Source organism: Corylus avellana, chromosome 8 (genome assembly GCF_965113065.1).
Source record: "Corylus avellana chromosome 8, dhCorAvel1.hap1.2, whole genome shotgun sequence".
Taxonomy (NCBI): Eukaryota; Viridiplantae; Streptophyta; class Magnoliopsida; order Fagales; family Betulaceae; genus Corylus; species Corylus avellana.
In genome coordinates this window covers 8,864,705-8,889,812 of record NC_142497.1, presented here as the reverse complement: position 1 = coordinate 8,889,812, position 25,108 = coordinate 8,864,705, and the positions used below count along the sequence as shown (strand labels likewise).

At 35.0% G+C, this 25,108-nt stretch overlaps 1 pseudogene; it reads right to left on the bottom strand.

Moving 5' to 3' along the window:
* Positions 1-20,939: 20,939 nt before the first annotated feature.
* On the bottom strand, positions 20,940-21,037 carry LOC148584085 (small nucleolar RNA Z247; annotated as a pseudogene).
* Positions 21,038-25,108: the final 4,071 nt, after the last annotated feature.

Sequence of the window (25,108 nt, the reverse complement as noted above, 5' to 3'; positions counted from 1 at the left end):
CGTGAATACATTACGTACAAACACCCCAACAAAAAATCTCGTGAAAACCATCATGACGGGTCGACTTCTCCGCACTCACTGCAAATGATTAAACAATAATCAATAAGCAAACAAACACTCGAACAATCAATCAGGAGTCATCAAGTCCTAAGCGATTAGCATACAAAGGTCATACTTAATAATATTCAGGTTTAGTGACGTGTATAAACGGACGATAAACAACTTTAAACGTGTATATATATATACTACCAACACACACCTCAGGGTATATACATAGTTTCAATGATAATCCATTCAAAATGTCAAAATGATATGAAATTACAAAGCATATATATGATATACGCGTATCCAGCATTTCTACAAACACAACACATATTAATTTGAATTTCTAATTTTCAAGTATTTTGAGTTAAGTATATACTCTATTTATGAATATTCGACAATAACTTGTCTGAAATAAGTCTTATGTATACGTACGGGCTTGCCTTTTTAAGTAAGTACTCGTACTTTTGTACGTCACATTCATCAGCTTCATCATGCACAGTGTGTTTGTCCCTACCCTACACCTCGACCTGACGCTCACAATTGTCTTCCCTGACTTCGTGCTTGCCAGATAAATCACGCAACAGGCTGTGCATATTTTCACCCTGTTCTCCGCTTTCACCCGCATCTGCGGTCGGACGGTTCAAATGAGTGCCTTCAGCTGGAGCTCTTACAGGCCTCTCGCCATGATAAATGCATTGTTGGTATTGTGGCCACATTCCTTTTCTCCTTGTCAAGTGCTCGTATACCATCCCTGGCGGCTGTTTCCTGTTGTTTCGACACATGTTACAGGGGCAAACAATACCTCCATCTAGAGTTCTACAATTTCTAATTGCGGAGTCTATAAATGATATACACCCGTCTTTGTATTCCTTTGTACCCCCAGGCTTCGTCATCCAATTCTTGTCCATAGTGTTACTACATACATTAAGTAAGTCGAGATTAGTTTTGGAATAACCATAGTGAAATTATTGCCCACTAATTAATTTAACTACATTTGTTATGGGGACCCTAAACAAAAGTAATAAATTGAAAAAAAAAATGAATAAATGTGGAATGAAAATACACTGGCCTCAACCATTCAAGTAACTTTTATACCATTCAAGGAAAATACACTACGCTCTTCGACCATCGGTCGATGGAAGAGAATAAAAAAATTTAATTCAACACATGCATGTTATTAAAATTAGATTTGACCCACTATTCATTCTCTTAAATTAGATATGACCCATTAGTATGTTTTATTTTATTTTCTAACAAAAATTACACAAATTAATATAATGTTACTAACCTAAGCAAAATTATTGGTAACCAATCAAATTAACTACATTTGTTAAATTATCAAGTCAATTACCATACTAAAGCGATGAGGCCTGTCTCACGGTGACAACCTCATGGCTTGAATCACAATGCGCACCACATTCTACACCTCACGCAAAGTTGACTATTTTATGAGCTACTTTGTCTTTTTATATATTTTAAAAACTTTTTATGCTATCTTTTAATTACATAAACCACCTCAAGTTCCACAACTGTTAACTGTGTTTTTTATTGAGGGTTTTTTGGATTTGAGACACTTTGTTCCCATTTGAAATTTGAAGAGTTTTGGCATTTCATTTTACTTTGTTGTTTTTGTTTAGGCGGGCCCTTTTCCGCCTGTGAACTCTATACTATGAAATGTGTTTTCTATTTACCGATCCCGCCCACGGTTGAAAAGTATTTTCAAAAAGCTCCCTTTACATACTGTAATCTATTACTATTCTGTTAAGATTTTCAAAAAAAATTTCAGTTCTGCCCCCCACACTAAAATTCCTAGTCCCCCCTCTGCAGTAGGTAATAATGCTCATGAGCATTTTTATTCCAACAACAACGAACTAATATATTTAGATAAAATTCAGCTCATGAATAAAACAACTGAAGTAATCACCCAGTTCCCTGCAAAATTTATTAAAACTGATAAATTTATTTTAAAGTTACAATACCATCAGGAAATCAAACAATAAATAAAACGCTATATATATACCTGCAGTATATTGGAGAGGGAGAGAGTGTCAGAGACTCACCTGGGTTCGACGCCGCCGGGAGGAAGACAATGCCGGCCGGAGTAGAAGAGAGAAAAACAAGCGAGGGAGAGAAGAGGGCGTACGTGCGCGTGGGAGGAGCTAGAAGCAGAAAGGGAGAACGCCGGAGAGTGAGGAACGCCGGACGAGAACCAAACGGCCGGAGCATGAAGATAGAAATTCAAGAATTCAAAGCAAATATAATAACCATATATAGTGAATGCATTGCATAATAACATTTTGTTACCTAATATTAATTAACAACCTTTAATTAAAGAATGCAAATCACATGTAATAACCATATATAGTGAAAGCATTGCATATAAGAGACAAGAGCATTAACTAGTTTTATAAAATTTTAATAGGTTTGAATATATCTCTTAATATATGACGACATATACCAATTATATATATACGTATTAAATTTTGTTACTTAATACAGGTACCAATTAATATTGTTATCTAATTTTGTTAACCAATTAATTAAATTGTGTTAGTTAATATAGGTACAAAAAATTAATATTATTAATTAATTAATTTTTGACGTGTGAAATAATGGCACGTCATTAATTATTGACGTATCAAAATGTGACACGTCAAGAAATTATTGACGTGTTACATTTGACACGTCAAGAAAATATATTGAAAATAATAAGAGAAAAAAATTATATGATCACTTATTTCTTAAAAAATACTATATACCTAAAACTAAGATAATACATATATGTATTAATATTCCTACAATATTGAAAACGTGATATGTATTAATACTATATCACCTTAATTAATAACCATATATATTTTGTTACCTACTATTAATTTATAGCCATAAATTAAAGAATATAAAGCACATATATATAATAACCATCTATAGTGAAAGCATTGCATAATTTTTATTATTAATTAATAGCCATAATTATTTTGTTACCTAATATTAATTAATAACCATAAATTAAAGAATGCAAAGCACATATAATAACCATATATAGTGAAAGCATTGCGTATAAGAGACAAGAGCATTAACTAGTTTTATAAAATTTTAATGGGTTTGAATATATCTCTTAATATATGACGACATATACCAATTATATATCTATACCTACTAAATTTTGTTACGTAATAGGTACCAATTAATGTTGTTATCTAATTTTGTTAACCAATTAATCAAATTTTGTTAATTAATATTGGGACAAATAATTAAGATTATTAATAAATTAATTTTTGACGTGTGAAATAATAGCACGTCAATAATTATTGACATGTCAAAATCACACGTCACTATTTATTGATGTGCTACTTTGACACGTCAATAATTATTGGCGTGTTAAAATGGCATGTCAATAATTATTGACGTGCGGAAATGTGCCACGTCAATAAAGTTTTTATTGACGTTACACTGTAACCACGTCAATAATTATTGACGTGGCAAAGAGTGTGTTTCTGTTTGCCACGTCAAAAGACACCATATTTTTTGTAGTGGATCCATGTGACGTTTGGATATATTAAACTACCCTCGCTTGTAAAAAAAAAAAAAAAAACACAATTCAATCTGCATCAAACGTTAAAATTGATGAAAAAGTGGTCAAGTGTCTCGCACGAGCATGACCATTTTATGTATTTCTTCCCCCTACAACACCACTTTTACTTATGAAATACCATAGTTGCCCCATTATAATTATTAAAAAATAAAAATTAATTAAACATACTTTTTGAAATACCCTCTCGCCGGTCCACTCGTCGACCTTGGAGCTGCCTTTGAGGCAGTCTATGGAGAGAACTGTTGGTGAGGTCCTCTGATCTGGTATGGGCTGGACTTGGGCCATGCGCATTGGTTTAGCACTCCACGGCCCAAAAACTCCAAGCCTAACAACACCTCATCAAATATATATCGCACCCACAGAGAGAGAGAGAGAGAAAGAGAGAGATTTGAGAGGCAAAGTGAAGAAATTTCACTACGAAAAATTGTGGAATTAGTTACTGTAGTTTAGTAACGTGTCAATAGGGTTGACACGTTACTAAATGTTAGTAACGTGTGTGTAGTAACGTGTCTGGCGTGTTAAGAAATTAGGTGTTGCTAAATCCAATTTAGTAACGTGTCAACATCTAAATACTAACGTGTCAATATTGGCCCGTTAGTAATACTTTTTGTAACGTGCCAATTTGACACGTTACTATTTCGTAAAGTACCAATTTTGGCACGTTACAAAAGGCTTAGTAACGTGTCATTATTGGCACGTTACTATTTAGTAACATTCCAAAACTAGCACGTTACTAATTAGTAACATGTCAAAAATGACACGTTACTAAGTAGTGATGTGTCAATTTTGACACATTACTATTTCGTGCAGAATTTTTTTTTTTTTTTTTTAATTTCTCTGAAATTTATTTGTTTGTACACCTGATAATTACATCAACATACATTTCTCAACAAACAGATATCCAATAAATCCATTTTGATTTATTTCTCAACGTACATCCTTTTCTCAACATATATCAATCGCTATCAACAAATATCCATTTCTCAAGTCATATCCGAACATTCTCCACAACATATATCCATTTGATGTCCACAAAACATACATATATATACATATTTCCAACTATATATATAGACATGAACAACTTAATAAACAAATAATTCCAACTACATATATATTCCAACTACATAAGAAATACAAAACATAAGAAATACAACTTATAAGGAATACAACTTAAGCGATTCGTGAATACATTACGTACAAACACCCCAACAAAAAATCTCGTGAAAACCATCATGACGGGTCGACTTCTCCGCACTCACTGCAAATGATTAAACAATAATCAATAAGCAAACAAACACTCGAACAATCAATCAGGAATCATCAAGTCCTAAGCGATTAGCATACAAAGGTCATACTCAATAATATTCAAGTTTAGTGACGTGTATAAACGGACGATAAACAACTTCAACATTATATCTACACTACCAACACACACCTCAGGGTATATACATAGTTTCAATGATAATCCATTCAAAATGTCAAAATGATATGAAATTACAAAGCATATATATGATATACGCGTATCCAGAATTTCTACAAACACAACACATATTAATTTGTATTTCTAATTTTCAAGTATTTTGAGTTAAGTATATACTCTATTTATGAATATTCGATAATAACTTGTCTGAAATAAGTCTTATATATACGTACGGGCTTGCCTTTTTAAGTAAGTACTCGTACTTTTGTACGTCACATTCATCAGCTTCATCATGCACAGAGTGTTCTTCCCTACCCTTCACCTCGACCTGACGCTCACAATTGTCTTCCCTGACTTCGTGCTTGCCAGATAAATCACGCAACAGGCTGTGCATATTTTCACCCTGTTCTCCGCTTTCACCCGCATCTGCGGTCGGACGGTTCAAATGAGTGCCTTCAATTGGAGCTCTTACAGGGGTCTCTCCGTAATAAATGCATTGTTGGTATTGTGGCCACATTCCTTTTCCCCATGTCAAGTGCTCGTATACCATCCCTAGCGGCCGTTTCCTGTTGTTTCGACACTTTTTACAAGGGCAAACAATACGTCCATCTAGAGTTCTACAATTTCTAATTGCGAAGTCTATAAATGATATACACCCGTGTTTGTATTCCTTTGTAACCCTAGGCTTCGTCATCCAACTCTTGTCCATAGCGTTACTGCATACATTAAGTAAGTCGAGATTTGTTTTGGAATAACCATAGTGAAATTATTGCCCAGTAATTAATTTAACTACATTTGTTGGGGACCCTAAACAAAAGTAATAAATTGAAAAAAAAAATGGATAGATGTGGAATGAAAATACACTATCCTCAACCATTCAAGTAACTTTTATACCATTCAAGGAAAATACACTATGCTCTTCGACCATCGGTCGATGGAAGAGAATAAAAAAATTTAATGGATCACATGCATGTTATTAAAATTAGATTTGACCCATTATTCATTCTCTTAAATTAGTTATGACCCATTAGTGTGTTTTATTTTGTTTTCTAACAAAAATTACACAAATTAATATAATGTTAATAACCTAAGCAAAATTATTGGTAACCAATCAAATTAACTACATTTGTTAAATTATCAAGTCAATTACCATACTAAAGTGATGAGGCCTGCCTCACGGTGACAACCTCATGGCTTGAATCACAATGCGCACCACATTCTACACCTCAAGCAGGTAAAGAAATTTTGTTAAAAGCGGTGGTCGAAGCGATTCCGACATATTGTATGGGCGTTTTTCGACTACCTAAAGCTTTGTGTTCAAAATCAATACTATGATGAACAAGTTTTATTGGGGACACCAAGAGAAGGAACATTGGATCCATTGGTTGAGTTGGGCTAAAATGGGCTTATCAAAGGGGAATGGAGCGATGGGCTTTTGAGATTTATCTTGTTTTAATACGGCCGTATTGGCAAAACAAATATGGCATTTATGGAAGTCCCCGAACAGTTTGATTGCACGAATTATCGAAGCCAAATACCACCCGGAGTGCTCAATCCTTGGGGCCCCTCTAGGTAAAAGGCCTTCTTTTGCTTGGAGGAGTATTCAAAGCTCAAGTGCGTTAGTCCGGGTGGGCTTGGTGTGGAGAATTGGGACTGGGACGGATGTCCGGATTTGGGAGGATAGGTGGCTTCCTAATCCCTCCACGTACAAGGTGCAATCTCCTCCTACAGTTCTCGCGCCCACAGCTACAGTAAGCCAACTCGTTGATGAAGACTTAAAGTGGTGGATCCTGCCGTTTATGGAACGGATCTTCTCACTGGAGGAGTGCACAATGATTCAAACTATTCCTCTTAGCCAAATGGGCCAGCCCGACAAGCTCATTTGGAGGGGAACGGCTAAAGGCGTGTTTTCGGTAAAGAGTGCATATCACCTTCAAAAGGAACTTGAAGATGCAGAGAAGGCGAAGGGATCCACCAGGTCTACTTTGAGTTGTGTGTGGCAGCAGATGTGGCAGCTCCAGTGTTCGAGTGTGGAGAAAAAATTTTTATGGCGGGCTTGCCATGATATTCTTCCAACGAGGGACAATCTCTATCGGCGTAAGGTGATCACCAATCCATCTTGTCCCTTATGTGAGTCACAGGCTGAAACTGTTTTTCATGCTCTATGGCATTGTCCCTCTGCAAGGGATGTTTGGGGCGGTGGGTGTCTGAAGTTCCAAAAGAGTGTATTTAATGGACCTGACTTTCGACAGGTTGTTGAAGGAATGATGGACAAATGTGATGCTAATGAGTTCCAGCAATTTGTTGGTATAGCTAGGCGGATATGGCCGAGACGAAATGAGGTTGTACATGGCGGCTTCTTTTTACATCCTACTCTCTTACTCAAGCAAGCTTTAGCTGCGACAAAGGTGTTCCAAGAAGTGAGAGTTGTTAGGAAATTAATCCTATTTCCCAAGACCCGTGAGATGCGAAAGATAAGAAGAATGCGGAATAACAAAGATAAGCAATCACACACGACACAAAGATTTGAGTGGTTCGGCTTAACAAGCCTACATCCACTGGCGGAGACGACCCGGAGAAAATCCACTATCAAAAGATGGAGTACAAAAATAGTAGAAAGAAAATCACTCAGATCCCAAGGCCCCAATACACCCAAATCTCACTATCACATAAGAAAAATTATTCCCAAAATAGAATACAAAAGACAGATGTACAAACTCTTCTTTTGCTGGAACGGATGGCGGCTGATCTCTATTTTCTTCTCTCACTCTGCAGCACCTTTTTTCTTCTAATCACTTGTTTTTGGCTCCTCCAAAAACCACCAAGAAGAAAACACCCTTGCTGCCCTTGTACCTCCTTCTCTCAAATTCTCTCTTTTTTCTCCTCCCTTTGGTGCTTCACGTTTTTGGCACACACAAATTCACCTTGTGCTTTGTTCCTTATATAGAAGCTTAACTCTCCTTTTACATGTTGGTTTAGGACTTCTACTATAAGTCAAACAATGAGTCCAATAACACATAGGAGAAGGACTCCAAAACAAACTTGGACAAAAGTCTCCTAAACCCCAAAGGAGTAAACCGGTTGAACCAAAAAACCTCTCCTACTTGAAGAAGGAGACAAAACATTGGGTCCCACCATGACTTTTAATTCAAGTCATACTTAACAATCTCCACCTTGACTTGAATCCCATCAAGTCTACCAAAACGTGTCTCGTCCGATTGTCTCCGCCTCAGCCCCTAAGGGCAATCACACTCCACAAGTGTCACTCAAGTCCAAGTGCCTCTTGAACTTGAGCATAGGACTTGGTTTAGACATAACACCATGCCTCCCTATCAGCCCCGTCGACCATACAGCTTTATCCGATGACTCTTTCTTCCTGTAGACCCATCTACACCCTTTAGCCTTCTTTCCTTTGGGTAATTCTCCAGATTCCCAAGTTTTACCTCTCCGTAGTAACTCCACCTCTTTCAGTGTACTATTCTGAGTAGACGATGGATCTCCACTACAAGCCGTTAGAGCAAAAGAAACCATATCTTCAAAGCCATACCTCTTTGTTGCTTTTCGATCCTGTTTCTCTTTGCCTCTTGCTAAAGAATAAGACTCTTCCCGGTGCTGTAAGTTTCTTGAAGATTTTCTGTCATCACATTCATCCGTGAGTGAACACTGTTTATCAAGCTCCACCTCCACGAATTGTTTCTCTTTCTGCACTGTACTTTTAGAAAGATCATCTAAGTTAACAAACTCAGACTTCTTCAGTTCCTGCTCTGTAACTTCAGGTTCTGCACTTGACCCATCCTTGTACATAGCACACTCATTAAAAGTCACATTCCGACTTCTAATGATCTTCCGATTTTGATCATCCCAAAATCGATAACCAAAGGCCTCATCTCCATATCCAATGAAGAAACACTTACTAGATTTACCATCTAGTTTACTCATGGTATCAGACTCAACATGGACATACGAAGCACAACCAAAAACTTTCAGATGTGAAAGATTTACCTCTTTTCCACTCCAGACTTCTTCCGGTAGTCTATGGCTCAGGGGAACGGAAGACCCCCTATTTATCAGGTATGCAGCAGTGCTCACTGCATCAGCCCAGAAAGTCTTTGGTAACCCAGCATGCAACCTCATACTCCTAGCACGCTCATTGAGAGTTCTATTCATGCACTCAGCCACGCCATTCTGCTGCGGCATTCCTGGGATAGTTTTCTCCATTCTAATCCCATTCACTGCACAAAACTGTTTAAACCCCCTGTCTTCGTATTCTCCTCCATTGTCTGATCTCAAACGCTTGAGCTTCAAGCCCGTTTCAGTCTCAACCATGGCCTTCCATTTCTTAAAAGTCTCAAATACATCAGATTTACTTTTCAAGAAATAAACCCATACCTTCCTGCTTGAGTCATCAATAAATGTGATGTAATACCGCGAGCCTCCAAGAGATGCCACTGGTGCGGGACCCCACAAATCCGTGTGTACCAGCTCCAGCTTTCCAAGCTTAGGTGCTTTGCCAACTTCCGCGAAACTCACCTTCTTCTGCTTCCCTATGATGCAGCCTTCACACAAATCAGACTCAACTGACTTTAACCCCGGTAGTTTCCCTTTTGACATAAGTACCTTCATCTCTTTCCCGCTCATGTGCCCAAGCCTTAGGTGCCATAGTTTTGAGTCAGCAGTCGTATCTACAACAGCATCTGTACCCTTGCTGTTCATGGTCATATAGAGAGTACCCGTCTTATGACCACGAGCCAAAATCCTAGCTCCCTTGCTGACCTTCCACTTTCCACCGTGGAAATGAATTGAATGCCCTTCCTCATCAAGCTGTCCCACTGAAATCAGATTCTTTTTCAGCTCCGGAACATGCCTGACCTTTTGCAGCTTCCATACCGAGTCACTGTGAACTCTAATGCGAACATCGCCTAGGCCCACAACATCCAGCGCCGTTCCGTCAGCCAAATACACCTTCCCGAAATCTCCAGCAACATAGTTCTCGAGAATTTCACGGATCGCTGTCGTATGAAAAGATACTCCTGAGTCTAAGACCCAAGAATCAAGGGGACTGTCAACAGAAAGAAGTAGGGCATCATATACTTCTTCTGTCACTATGTTTGCATAATCGTTCTCAGTCTCCTTCCGCAGTTCCCTGCAATTCTTCTTGTAGTGGCCAATCTTGCCACAGTTCCAACACTCAGGTTGTCGGTCGAATCTGAATTTGCTTCTCCCTTTTCTGGAATTTGATCTGCCTTGACCAGAGTTTCTATCTTGTCCTCTGCCCCGCGTCTCAAGGTTTAAAGCAGCACCAGAACAAGAGGCTTCACCCGCATCTTTTCTGCGAACCTCTTCACTGAGAATCAAATCCCTGACGTCTTCATAGCTTAGTTTACTCTTTCCTACAGAGTTACTCACAGCCATCCTCACTGCTTCCCAGCTATTTGGCAAAGATGCCAAGACGATCAACGCGCGAACCTCATCATCAAAATTAATTTCCACCGAGGATAATTGATTTGTGATGGTGTTGAACTCATTGAGATGATGTGCCACCGAAGCCCCTTCCGCCATCTTTAGGTTGAACAATTTCTTCATCAGATGCACCTTGTTGTTAGCCGACGGCTTCTCATACATGCTTGACAAAGCCGCCATTAGACCTGCTGCTGTCTTCTCCTTTACAACGTTGTGTGCAACTGATTTTGACAGTGATAACCTGATAACTGCTAGGGCTTTACGATCAAGCAGAGCCCACTCGCTATCATCCATGTCGTCGGGTTGTTCTTCCAAAAGAGGTTGATGAAGATCCTTCCCATAAAGAATATCTTCAATTTGTACCTTCCAAAACCCAAAATCTTTGCCGTCGAACTTCTCGATTCCCATCTTTCCTTCTTCACTTGCCATCGCTCCCACTCGAACCAACAGCTCTGATACCAGTTGTTAGGAAATTAATCCTATTTCCCAAGACCCGTGAGATGCGAAAGATAAGAAGAATGCGGAATAACAAAGATAAGCAATCACACACGACACAAAGATTTGAGTGGTTCGGCTTAACAAGCCTACATCCACTGGCGGAGACGACCCGGAGAAAATCCACTATCAAAAGATGGAGTACAAAAATAGTAGAAAGAAAATCACTCAGATCCCAAGGCCCCAATACACCCAAATCTCACTATCACATAAGAAAAATTATTCCCAAAATAGAATACAAAAGACAGATGTACAAACTCTTCTTTTGCTGGAACGGATGGCGGCTGATCTCTATTTTCTTCTCTCACTCTGCAGCACCTTTTTTCTTCTAATCACTTGTTTTTGGCTCCTCCAAAAACCACCAAGAAGAAAACACCCTTGCTGCCCTTGTACCTCCTTCTCTCAAATTCTCTCTTTTTTCTCCTCCCTTTGGTGCTTCACGTTTTTGGCACACACAAATTCACCTTGTGCTTTGTTCCTTATATAGAAGCTTAACTCTCCTTTTACATGTTGGTTTAGGACTTCTACTATAAGTCAAACAATGAGTCCAATAACACATAGGAGAAGGACTCCAAAACAAACTTGGACAAAAGTCTCCTAAACCCCAAAGGAGTAAACCGGTTGAACCAAAAAACCTCTCCTACTTGAAGAAGGAGACAAAACATTGGGTCCCACCATGACTTTTAATTCAAGTCATACTTAACAAGAGTAAAGAAGAAGCAAGAGAGATCCATTGTCGATATACTGAGCCATACTCAATTGCAGGCACCCCCCCATGGGTGGTATTCTGTAAACTAAGATGCAGCGGTTCTGAAGAAGGAGGGTCGACTGGGTCTAGGGGCAGTGGTTCGGGATCACCTTGGCAATATGCGTGCCGCCAAGAGTGTATCACGACCAGGCTATTTGACTCCTTTGGTAGCAGAGGCGTTAGCAGCGCACATGGCCATTTGTTTGTGTTAGGAAATGGGGATCTCTCATGTGCAAGTGGAGGGAGATTCGAAGGAAGTGGTCGAAGCGGTAACGACGGAGGAGGCAGCTGAGAGTGGATGGGGTCACTTGGTGAATGACATTCGCTCAACTCTGCAGAATTTTTCTTCATGGAGAATGCATTTTATTCCTAGAGATGCAAATCAAGTGGTCCATGTCTTGGCCCGCTTAGCAATGAATGTAAACATGAATATGGTGTGGTCTTCGGAACCGCCAGAATGTATTGGTGCTAGTTTGGCTGCAGAGAAATCTGCTTTGGCTGCCTGATTACTTGAGTTAATGAGAATTGAGATTTTATCAAAATAACCATCAATAGTGAAAGCATTGCATAATTTTTATTATTAATTAATAGCCATAATTATTTTGTTACCTAATATTAATTAATAACGATAAATTAAAGAATGCAAAGCACATATAATAACCATATATAGTGAAAGCATTGCATATAAGAGACAAGAGCATTAACTAGTTTTATAAAATTTTAATGGGTTTAAATATATCTCTTAATATATGACGACATATACCAATTATATATATACCTATTAAATTTTGTTACTTAATATAGGTACCAATTAATATTGTTATCTAATTTTGTTAACCAATTAATTAAATTTTGTTACTAAATAACGGTACAAATAATTAATATTATTAACTAATTAATTTTTGACGTGTGAAATAATGGCACGTCATTAATTATTGACGTGTCAAAATGTGACACGTCAAGAAATTATTGACGTGTTACATTCGTCAAGAAAATATATTGAAAATAATAAGAGAAAAAAAATTATATGATCACTTATTTCTTAAAAAATACTATATACTTAAAACTAAGATAATACATATATGTATTAATATTCCTACAATATTGAAAACGTGATATGCATTAATACTATATCACTTTAATTAATAACCATATATCTTTTGTTACCTACTATTAATTAATAGTCATAAATTAAAGAAAATAAAGCACATATATATATAATAACCATTCATAGTGAAAGCATTGCTTAATTTTTATTATTAATTAATTGCCATATATATTTTGTTACATATATTAATTAATAACCATAAATTAAAGAATTCAAAGCACATATAATAACCATATATAGTGAAAGCATTGCATATAAGAGACAAGAGCATTAACAAGTTTTATAAAATTTTAATGGGTTTGAATATATCTCTTAGTATATGATGACATATACCAATTATATATATATACCTATTAAATTTTGTTACTTAATATAGGTACCAATTAATATTGTTATCTAATTTTGCTAACCAATTAATTAAATTTTGTTACTTAATATAGGCACAAATAATTAATATTATTAATAAATTAATTATTGACGTGGCATTTGGACACGTCAATAATTATTGGCGTGCGGAAATGCGCCACGTCAATAAAGTTTTTATTGACTTGTCACTGTAGCCACATCAATAATTATTGACGTGGCAAAAAGTGTTTTTATTTGCCATGTCGAAAGACACCGTATTTTTTGTAGTGTATCAATGTGATATTTAGATATATTAAACTACCCTCACTTGTAAAAAAAAAAAAAAAACAATTCAATCAACGTCAAACATTAAAATTGATAAAAAAAAGTGGTCAAGTGTCTCGCACGAGCATGACCATTTTTATGTATTTCTTCCCACTACAACACCATTTTTTACTTTTAAAATACCATAGTTGCCCCATTATGATTATTAAAATATAAAAATTAATTAAACATAGTTTTTGAAATACCCTCTCGCCGGTCCACTCGTCGGCCTTGGAGCTGCCTTTCAGGCAGTCTATGGAGAGAACCATTGGTGAGGTCCTCTGATCTGGTATGGGCTGGACTCGGTCCATTTGCATTGGTTTAGCACTCCACGGCCCAAAAACTCCAAGCCTAACAACACCTCATCAAATATATATCGCACCCACAGAGAGAGAGAGGGAGAGAGAGAGATTTGAGAGGCAAAGTGAAGAAATTTCACTACAAAAAATTGTTGAATTAGTTACAGGAGTTTAGTAACGTGTCAACACGTTACTAAATGTTAGTAACGTGTGTGTAGAAACGTGTCTGCCGTGTTAAGAAATTAGGTGATGCTAAATCCGGTTTAGTAACATGTCAATATTGGCCCGTTACTAATACTTTTCGTAACGTGCCAATTTGACATGTTATTATTTCGTAGCGTGCCAATTTTGGCACATTACAAAAGGCTTAGTAACGTGTCATTATTGGCACGTTACTATTTAGTAACGTGCCAAAACTAGCACGTTTTTTGACACGTTACTAAACTTTAGTAACGTGTCAAACTTGACATGTTACTACTTCGTGCAGAATTTTTTTTTTTTACTACATTTCTCCGAAATTTATTTCTTTGTACACCTGATAATTACATCAACATACATTTCTCAACAAACAGATATCCAATACATCTATTTTGATTTATTTCTCAACATACATCCAATTTGATTTATCTCTCAACATACATTCATTTCTCAACATATATCAATCGCTATCAACATATATCCATTTCTCAAGTCATATCCGAACATTGTCCACAACATATATCCATTTGATGTCCACAAAACATTCATATATATACATATTTCCAACTATATAAATAGACATGAACAACTTAATAAACAAATAATTCCAACTACATATATGTTCCAACTACATAAGAAATACAAAACATAAGAAATACAACTTAAGTGATTCGCGAATACATTACGTACAAACACCCCAACAAAAAATCTCGTGAACACCATCACGACGGGTCGACTTCTCCACACTCACTGCAAATGATTAAATAACAATCAATAAGCAAACAAACACTCGAACAATCAATTAGGAATCATCAAGTCCTAAGCGATTAGCATACAAAGGTCATACTCAATAATATTCAGGTTTAGTGACGTGTATAAACGGACGATAAACAGCGTCAACATTATATCTACACTGCCAACACACACCTCAGGGTATATACTTGGTTTCAATGATAATCCATTCAAAATGTGAAAATGATATGAAATTACAAAGCATATATGATATACACGTATCCAACATTTCCACAAACAGAACACATATTAATTTGTATTTCTAATTTTCAAGTATTTTGAGTTAAGTATATACACTATTTATGAATATTTGATAATAACTTCTCTGAAATAAGTCATATGTATACGTACGGGCTTGCCTTTTTAAGTAAGTACTTGTACTTTCGTACGTCACATTCATCGGCTTCATCATGCACAATGTGTTCTTCCTCACCTTACACCTCAACCTGACGCTCTCAATTGTCTTCCCTAACTTCGTGCATGGCAAATAAATCACGCAACAGGCTGTGCATATTTCCACCCTGTTCTCCGCTTTCACCCGCATCTGCGGTCGGACTGTTCAAATGAGCGCCTTCAACTGGAGCTCTTACAGGCCTCTCGCTGTGATAAATCCATTGTTGGTATTGTGGCCACATTCCTTTCCCCCTTGTCAAGTGCTCGTATACCATCCTTGGTGGGTGTTTCTTGTTGTTTCGACTCATCTTACAGGGGCAAACAATACATCTATCTAGCGTTCTACAATTACTAATTACGAAGTCTACAAATGATCTACACCCGTCTTTGTAGTAAGTCAAGGTTAGTTTTGGAATAACCATAGTGAAATTATTGCCCACTAATTAATTTAACTACATTTGTTATGGGGACTCTAAACAAAAGTAATAAATTGAAGAAAAAAAAAAATGAATAGATGTGGAATGAAAATACACTAGCCTCAACCATTCAAGTAACTTTTATACCATTCACGGAGAATACACTACTCTCTTCCACCATCGCTCGATGGAAGAGAATCAAAAAATTTAATGGATCACATGCATGTTATTAAAATTAGATTTGACCCATTATTCATTCTCTTAAATTAGATATGACCCATTAGTGTGTTTTATTTTGTTTTTAATAAAAATTGCCCAAATTAATATAATGTTAATAACCTAAGCAAAATTCTTGATAACCAATCAATTTAACTACATTTGTTAAATTATCAAGTCAATTATCATACTAAAGCGATGAGGCCTGCCTCACGGTGACAACCTCATGGCTTGAATCACAATGCGCACCACATTCTACACCTCACGCAAAGTTGACTATTTTATGAGCTACTTTGTCTTTTTATATATTTTAAAAAATTTCTATGCTATCTTTTAATTAGGTAAACCACCGGAAGTTCCACAACTGTTAACTGTGTTTTTTATTGAAGGGTTTTTTGGATTTGGGACATTTTGTTCCCATTTGAAATTTGAAGGGTTTTGGTATTTCATTTTACTTTGCAGTTTTTGTTTAGACAGGCCCTTTTCCGCCTATGAACTCTATGCTATGAACTGTGTTTTTTATTTACTGACCCCACCCACGGTTGAAAAATATTTTCAAAAACCTCCCTTTACATAATGTAATCTATTACTATTATGTTAAGATTTTCAGAAAAATTTTCAGTTCTGCCCCCCACACTAAAATTCCTAGTCGCCCCTCTGCAATAGGTAATAATGCTCATAGGCATTTTTATTCCAACAACAATTAACTAATATATTAAGATAAAATTCAACTCATGGATAAACCAAATGAAATAATCACCCAGTCCAATGCAAAATTAATTAAAATTGATAAATTTATTTTAAAGTTACAATACCATCAGGAAATCAAACGCTATATATATACCTGCAGTATATTGGAGAGGGAGAGAGTGTTGAAGGCTCACCTGGGTTCGATGCCGCCGGAGTGACAAAGGCCGCCGGGAGGGAGACAATGCCGGCCGGAGTAGAAGAGAGGAAAACAAGTGAGGAAGATAGGAGGGCGTACGTGTGCGTGGGAGGAGCTAGAAGTAGAAAGAGAGAACACCGAAGAGTGAGGAACGCCAAAGGAGAACCAAACGGCCGGAGCAGGAAGTGAGAAATTAAAGAATTCAAAGCACATATAATAACCATATATAGTGAAAGCATTGCATATAAGAGAGAAGAGCATTAACTTGTTTTATAAAATTTTAATGGGTTTGAATATATCTCTTAATATATGACGATATATACCAATTATATATATACCTATTAAATTTTGTTACTTAATATAGGTACCTATTAATATTGTTATCTAATTCTGTTAACCAATTAATTAAATTTTGTTACTTAATATAGGTTCAAATAATTAATATTATTAATTAATTAATTTTTTTACGTGTGAAATCACAACAAAAAAAACTGATGTTTTCTGACATGCCAAACAGTAACAAAATTTTGCCACGTCAGTAATTATTGACGTGCCAAAAGTGGTACGTCAACAAATTTTTTTTGACATGCCAAAAGTGGCACGTCAATATTTATTGACGTGTTGAATCTAATACGTCAGGATTTACTGATGTGTCAATATTTGATACGTCAGTAAATTTGAATTCAATTTAATTTTTAAAAATTTTATTTAAAAAAATTAATATTTAAATATTTATTGACGTGCTAAAATTAGACATGTCAGGAAATATTGACATGTCATTTTGACACGTCAATATATATATATATATATATATATATATATATATATATATATATATATATATATATATATATATCACGTCCGAAATTTCTGACGTGCTAGTTTTAGCACGTCAGATAAGACACAAAATCTTTTCAGATCTCTATAAATAACTGCTCTTTGATTTATTATTCTCCATGCAACGATAAAAAAAAAAAAAAAAAAAAAAAAAAAATCAAACGTGCTAGTTTTAGCACGTTTGATTTTTTTTTTTTTATATCAGGTTTATTTTTATTATATATATTTCATCTTTTTTTATTATTATTATTATTATTAGGAAGGATTTTAAATGAAAATAAGACACAAAATCTTTTCAAATCTTTATTAAATAACTACTCTTTGATTTATTATTCTCCATGCAATGATATAGAAAGTAAAAAATAAAAATAAAAATAAAAATAAAAGTAAAAATAAAAGAATAAAAATAAAATAAAAAAATTGTAGACTAGCAATTCTGACGTGCTAGTTTTAGCACGTCTGAAAACAGGTTTTTTTTTTTTTTTATCAGGTTTTTTTTATTATATATATTTCATCTTTTATTATTATTATTATTATTAGGAAGGATTTTAAATGAAAATAAGACACAAAATCTTTTCAAATCTTTATTAAATAACTACTCTTTGATTTATTATTCTCCATGCAATAATATAGAAATTAAAAAATAAAAATAAAAATAAAAATAAAAATAAAAGAATAAAAATAAAATAAAAAAATTGTAGACTAGCACGTCAGAAATTTCTTCTTTTTTTTTTTTTACATGTCCACACAAGGGAAGAGGGAGGGGGGATTCGAACTAGTGACCACCGCTTCATTAGGCGTGGTCCACAGCCGATTGAGCTACCTTTGGGAACCACGTCAGAAATTTCTGACGTGCTAGTTTTACCACGTCTAAAAACAATTTTTTTTTTTTTTTTAAATCAAGTTTATTTATATTATATATATTTCATCTATTTTTTTTTTATTATTAGGTAAGATTTTAAATGAAAATAAGAAACAAAATCTTTTTAGATCTCTATTAAATAACTGCTCCTTGATTTATTATTCTCCATGCAGTGATATAGAAAAAAATAATAATAATAAAATAAAATAAAAATAAAAAATAAAAAAACTTTTTTCTGACGTTCTAGGCTAAAACTAGCACGTCATAAAACAGTTTTGTTTTGACTTTTTTTTTTTTTTTTTATATCAGGTTAATATATATATAAAGATATATATTATGTTTCTGACGTGTTAAAACTAGCACGTTAGGAAAAAAAAATAGCGGGACATTCAACTTAATTTTCCCTCTTCTGTTATTTATTGTTTCCCCATATCTACTTTTCTTATTTAATTTCAAATCTTATTTCCCTCTCTGAATCTCCCTCTTCTCTCTCAATCTCTCTGCACGGCAGCAGAGCTAGAAGAAAAGCAGATCAAGAAGAAGAAAAACAAAGGAGAAGAGAAGATCGAAGAAGCTAGAGAAGCAGAAGAAAAAAAAAAAAGGAGAAGAGAAGATTGAAGAAGAGAAGGGGAAGAAAAAAACAAAAATGAGAAGGGAAGATCAAAGAAGAGAAGCAGCAAAAAAAAAAAAAAATGGGAGAAAAGAAGAAGATCGAAGAAGAGAGGTTTTTGATTTGAAGAAGTTCTAATTTGGTTTATTTTGATTTGATTTGAGAGATTTTTGATTTTTGATTCGAAGAGAAGAAGATTGAAGAAGGATAAGGTTTATTTTTTTATTTTCGTTTTTGATTTTTTTGAAGATTTTTTGGGTTTGGGTTTTTGAAAATGGAGGAAAGAAGAGAGAGAGAGAGAGAGAGAGAGAGAGTGAAAATGGAGGAAGGAAGAGATCAGGTAAAGAGCTGGGGGAGAAGAAACGTACCAGAATGAAAAAAATATTTTTAAATGAAAAAAAAAAAAAAAAAACCCAGAAAAAATTATTAAAAAAAATAATTTTTCTTTTTTAAAATTTTTTCTGGATTTTTTTTTTAATTAAAAACATTTACTGACGTGTCAAAATTTGACACGTCAGAAAAAATTTTGACGTGTCACTTTCTGACACATCAGAAATTTTTTCTGACGTGCCAATTTTGACACGTCAGAAATTTCTGACGTGTTACATCTGACACGTCAGAAAGTTTCCCTTTTTGACACCCATAATCTTAACGCCTGAGACACGTCAAAACCGTCCCGTCAAGAGGATTTTCTGACGTGTCAAACCACCTGACACATCAGAAAATGTAAGTTAGCAAAAAATTAATTTTTTATAGTGAATACTGGCACGTCAATAATTATTGACGTGTCGTTTTCACACATCAATAATTATTGACGTGTCAAAATGTGACACGTCAAGAAATTATTGATGTGTTACATTTGACACGTCAAGAAATTATATTAAAAATAATAAGAGAAAAAAATTATATGATCACTTATTTTTTAAAAAATACTATATACTTACAATTAAGATAATACATATATGTATTAATATTCCTACAATATTAAAAACATGATATGTATTAATACTATATCACTTTAATTAATAACCATATATATTTTGTTACATACTATTAATTAATAGCCATAAATTAAAGAATATAAAGCGCGCACACACACACACACACACACACATATATATATATATATATATATATATATATAGTAACCATCTTTTTTTTTTTTTTTTTTGAACAAATTAAAATTCTCATTCAATATTTGAAGGACCCAAAGAGTCAGAAAATAGCAATGGAAGCTTCCTTCCTTACAATTCCACGGATTTCAGATGGAAGGGAATCCACCCAGGTATTCTCAGTAGCATGATTGAGGGCCAACTGTGCCAACTCGTGGGCTACACTGTTGGCCTCCCTCTTTGCATGTACAAACCGTGAATTACCCAAAACTCCTAACCCCAACACAGCTCCATCCACTAAATGCCCATAGATGCTCGTACAGGGCTGCTTCGAATTAATCGTTGTGATAATCTGCTGAGCATCTCCTTTGAAAGTAATGTCCGTTAAACCAAGCTCCTTAGCAAAGATCGTTGCATGAAGAGCGAGTTAGAGTGCTCAAATCGTTGATAACATGTAGTTGCAAGGTGCCCAATGCGGTTACAGGTCTGGCAGATTGGGCAAGGGGCTCGATTGAAGGAAGGGGCTCCTCGGCCACGTCCCCGGCCTCGATAGTTGGGGTTGTGCGAGTAAAAACCAGCACTGTATGTGGAATGGTTGCCATTGCCGTTGGAGTAAGACACACGGCTGGAGTAGGAGTGACGTCCCCCACGGGAAAGAGAGCCTCTGGAAGCAATGTGAAGACCTGAAATAGAGAGATTAGGAGAGGTAATATTGTGCTCAAGATGGGATTCGTAAGCAACTAGCAAGAAGATGACTATAAAGTTCATCAATGGAGTTGGATGCACTCGGGTTGTAATTGAGGTTACAAAGGAATCATATTCACTGTTGAGTCCTGCAAGGAGAAAGGACATAATATCATCATCATCCAATGGCTTATCAATGGCAGCCAAGGTATCAACCAGCTTGGAAAATTTCTAAAAATAGTCAGTGAATGACATGCTTCCCTTCTTGAGAGTGGTAAATTGAAGGTGAAGTGTCATTGAGCGAACATGGGCTTTGGAAATGAACATAATTTCCAAAGTGAGCCATAATTCCTGTGCAATGAGGCACTTAACAACATGAGCAACAATGTTGTCAGTGAGAGAGGAGATCAAGATGTTGAGCACAAGTTGATCATGCGTGTGCCATTGAAGCCAAGCTGGGTTCTGGGACGAAATTTCAATGGCATCATCTTTGGCGATAAAGATCGGAGGAGGGCTCTTAATAGAACCATCAATATAGCCTTGAAGATCTTGGCTTTTGATGATAGGCAAGATAGCAAGCTTCCAAACTAGATAATTGGTAGGCATGAGTTTGTGATGCAACGTGACTTCGTGAGATACAAAGTAGAACAACAAGAAAAAGGGCTAAATAAATCTAAGACCTTGATACTATCAAAGAATCTAAAAAATCTTCTCGAAACGCTATAGCCAATCTAAGGTTTGAAGAAAAACAATGAAGAAAATCAACTCTAAGTAATCTTATTGATAAAAACTAGATAATAATCAAAAGCTACGTTGTAGGGTCTATAAAACATGTATAGGCTCCCAAACCCTAAACCTAATAATAATAATACGAAATAAAGTCGGATTTATAATTCTACAAAGCGTGTCTGGACGACCAGAAGCCATGTCCAGATGGGCTTTCCAAAGACTTCACTATCGACGCCATGTTCGAACATGCTGGATCCGTGTTCAGACACAAATTCCAGAGACTTCAATTTAGGCTCCATGTTCGTTTTGACCTAGTAAAGATTGGAATTAGCTAAATCCCGTGAAATATGACTTATTAGATATTTGAATTAGCTTTCCAACCTTACCAAGCTTGCTCCAATTCAATGTCCGAAACTCGAGTTATGATATTTCCAATAAAGGTGGTCGAGTATCTATTCCGCCCTACATTAGTTTGTGAGGGAAGGAAGAGGGAACGGTATAAGTCATTGGGTTGGCGGAAGAGGATGAAGCAGCCTTAAAAACAGAGAGAAAAAACAAAAAAAATGATGTTAGTCTAAGAATGCTCTGATACCATGTGATAGAAATATAACTCTAGTATTTGGGTTATACTGCCTTATCATCAATTGTGGTTAAGACTTTGTATATATAGATAGAACTATTACAATAGATGACATAGAGATTACAAATATAAATTCAAAATACAAATGATTTATAGATAAGATACGCTAGCTAATATTATCTTTATCACAACTAATGCTATCCTTATCTTCACTTGAATGCACGTTTGAATTCTTGATGACATGGAGAAAGTTATCGTTGATAACTCTCTAACAAAAGGAGACTAGAAGGTATATTTTCCTTGATTATAAAATCAGCTACATACAGTAGTTTATATACACAGCTAATGTGTGTATATTTGCAAGACAATCCCATATTATGTGGGATTGGTTAATTACAAAATGTAATTGTGTACAATTTATTTTGCTGCACAACTGGTGGTAAAAACACATTTAGGATTTTTTTTTTTAACTTGATTTATATTTAGGAAATTATCCTCAAATTGTTTAAGATTGATGGTAAAATGCTGAGGGGTCTTGTGTAAAATGCTGGTCCAACAAGAAAAACCATGATATTTTACAAAATGGTTAAATACCTAATACCCTCTATGGTTTCATTTCTTTATTTTTTCACCCTTAAGGTTTGATTTTTATCATAGGAGGTACCTGTGGTTTTGAAAAAGACCAAATTGGTCATTTCGTCCATTGACCGTTAGTTGACTTAACGAAAATCCACGCCACTGACATGTGGACCAATTAAAAATTGACACTTGGCATAAGTGGCCACATCATCAATGATGACATGGTCACCTAATTAAATTTTTTACTTTTTAAAAAAAAAAATTAAAATTTTAAAAATATATTTTTTCAAGGGGAAAATCCGCTTTACCCCCTGAAGTTTCAGGGGTTTGTTAATTTGAACCCTAAAGTTTCAAAGTTTGCAATGTAGCCCCCTAAAGTTACAAAAATTGTCAATTTAAACCTTCTATTAGTATCTCCCTCCCCCTTTTTCACTCCAATAACCACAGAAGTCATACAGCTGAAGACGACAAGAAGAACGTGGTCCCCTTGTGAGTACCAAAAGTGATTTTCGTGGTCCCCGTGTGTTTCTACCCCACCCACACGACAAGAGGAAGACGACAGTTGGTGAATTCGTTCGTGGTCCCCTTGTGGTTGGAGAAAGGGGACAGCACACTACCCTCTTACATAAATTGGATTAAATTACAAGGTATGCCCCAAATTTGCTGATACTAATGAAGTTTTGTGTAATATTGGGGGAATAATTAGGGTTTACGGTTTTGTGTAATATTGGGGGATTTAGGGGAATATTTAGGGTTTAGGGTTGTTGTCGATTGAAATTAATAGGTTGGTTAAATGGTTTGAAATGAGTTTGGCTATGGATTTGTTTAGGGTTTAGGGAAAACGATTAAATATTAATTGTAGATTTGTTGAATAGTGGTGTATTTTGTAGTCTGAATTACGGAAAATTAAGAGAGGCTGAATTTTGTATTGCTTGTTTGATGGGCTTGTTCCTAGCATAATTGAGATTTGGATATTTTTCATTACCACTGAAGTTCTCATTTCTGATTTGAGATAAATGAGACAAAATAATGAGTTACCAACAAGATTGTGAAGCACATAAAAGAGAAACAAATATATATATATTTAGCAAGCTGTCTATTAGCATGAAATTTTGATTGATAATGCTCAATAGATCAGCTGCTATTGTAATATTTTAAGTAATTTAATAACCAAATTGCAACTTCTTAAATATCAAACACCAAATATCTAAACTTCCAGTAAGGATAAAGGGCCAAAATCCTTAAGGAAGGTGTTCAATCATTCATATTTGTTTATATGGAATTCTCCATAAACATTTTCTGTTTCTCCTTCAACTTTTTCTTTGTTTTGCAATTGATTGGCTTAGTTGGTGTTCACTCATTCAGATTTATATTTGTTTATATGGAATTCTCTATAAAAAATTTATGTTTCTCCTTCAACTTTTTATTTATTTTCCAATTGATTGGCTTAGTAGGTGTTCACTCATTCAGATTTATATTTGTTTATATGGAATTCTCCATAAAAAAAATTTATGTTTCTCCTTCAACTTTTTATTTCTTTAGGGTTTAGATGGCTTAGAAAGTGCTCACTCATTCATATTTATATTTATTTATATGGAATTCTCCATAAAAAATTTATGTTTCTCCTTCAACTTTTTATTTCTTTAGGGTTTAGATGGCTTAGAAGGTGCTCACTCATTCATATTTATATTTGTTTATATGGAATTCTCCATAAAAAAATTCTGTTTCTCCTTCAACTTTTTATTTCTTTAGGGTTTAGATGGCTTAGAAGGTGCTCACTCATTCATATTTATATTTGTTTATATGGAATTCTCCATAAAAAAATTTCCTATTTCTCCTTCAACTTTTTCTTTGTTTTGCTATTGATTGGTTTCTGAACAAGAAGGTGTTCACTCATTCATATTCATAACATAGTGCACAGAATTCTCCATAAACATTTTATGTTTCTCATTCACCTTTTTCTTCTTCTTCTTCTATTTCTAGAAAGAAAATATAATGGAAGCATATTATGGAAAATGTATATCTTGAAAAGGTAACAATGTGTGTGCTAAAGAATACAATCTAATAAAGAAAATATAAGTATCTAGTAACCTACTATTTATTTAGAAGTTTACAACCGTTCTGTGACATGAGAGGCAACCTACTATTTATTTTCAACATGATCTCCAAGTTACTTGTGAGTTAATTATATGAATTAGAAAAATTCATGAATGATACAAAAACTTAATAAAATCTATTTAATAGTAGTTGTCTATTAGCATGAAATTTTGACTCATAAGGCTCAATAGATCATTTGCTATCAATTTCATTTATTTTTCTTTAGATGTTTTTTATTATAAAATTTGATAAAATATTTATTTTCACTTTGTAGG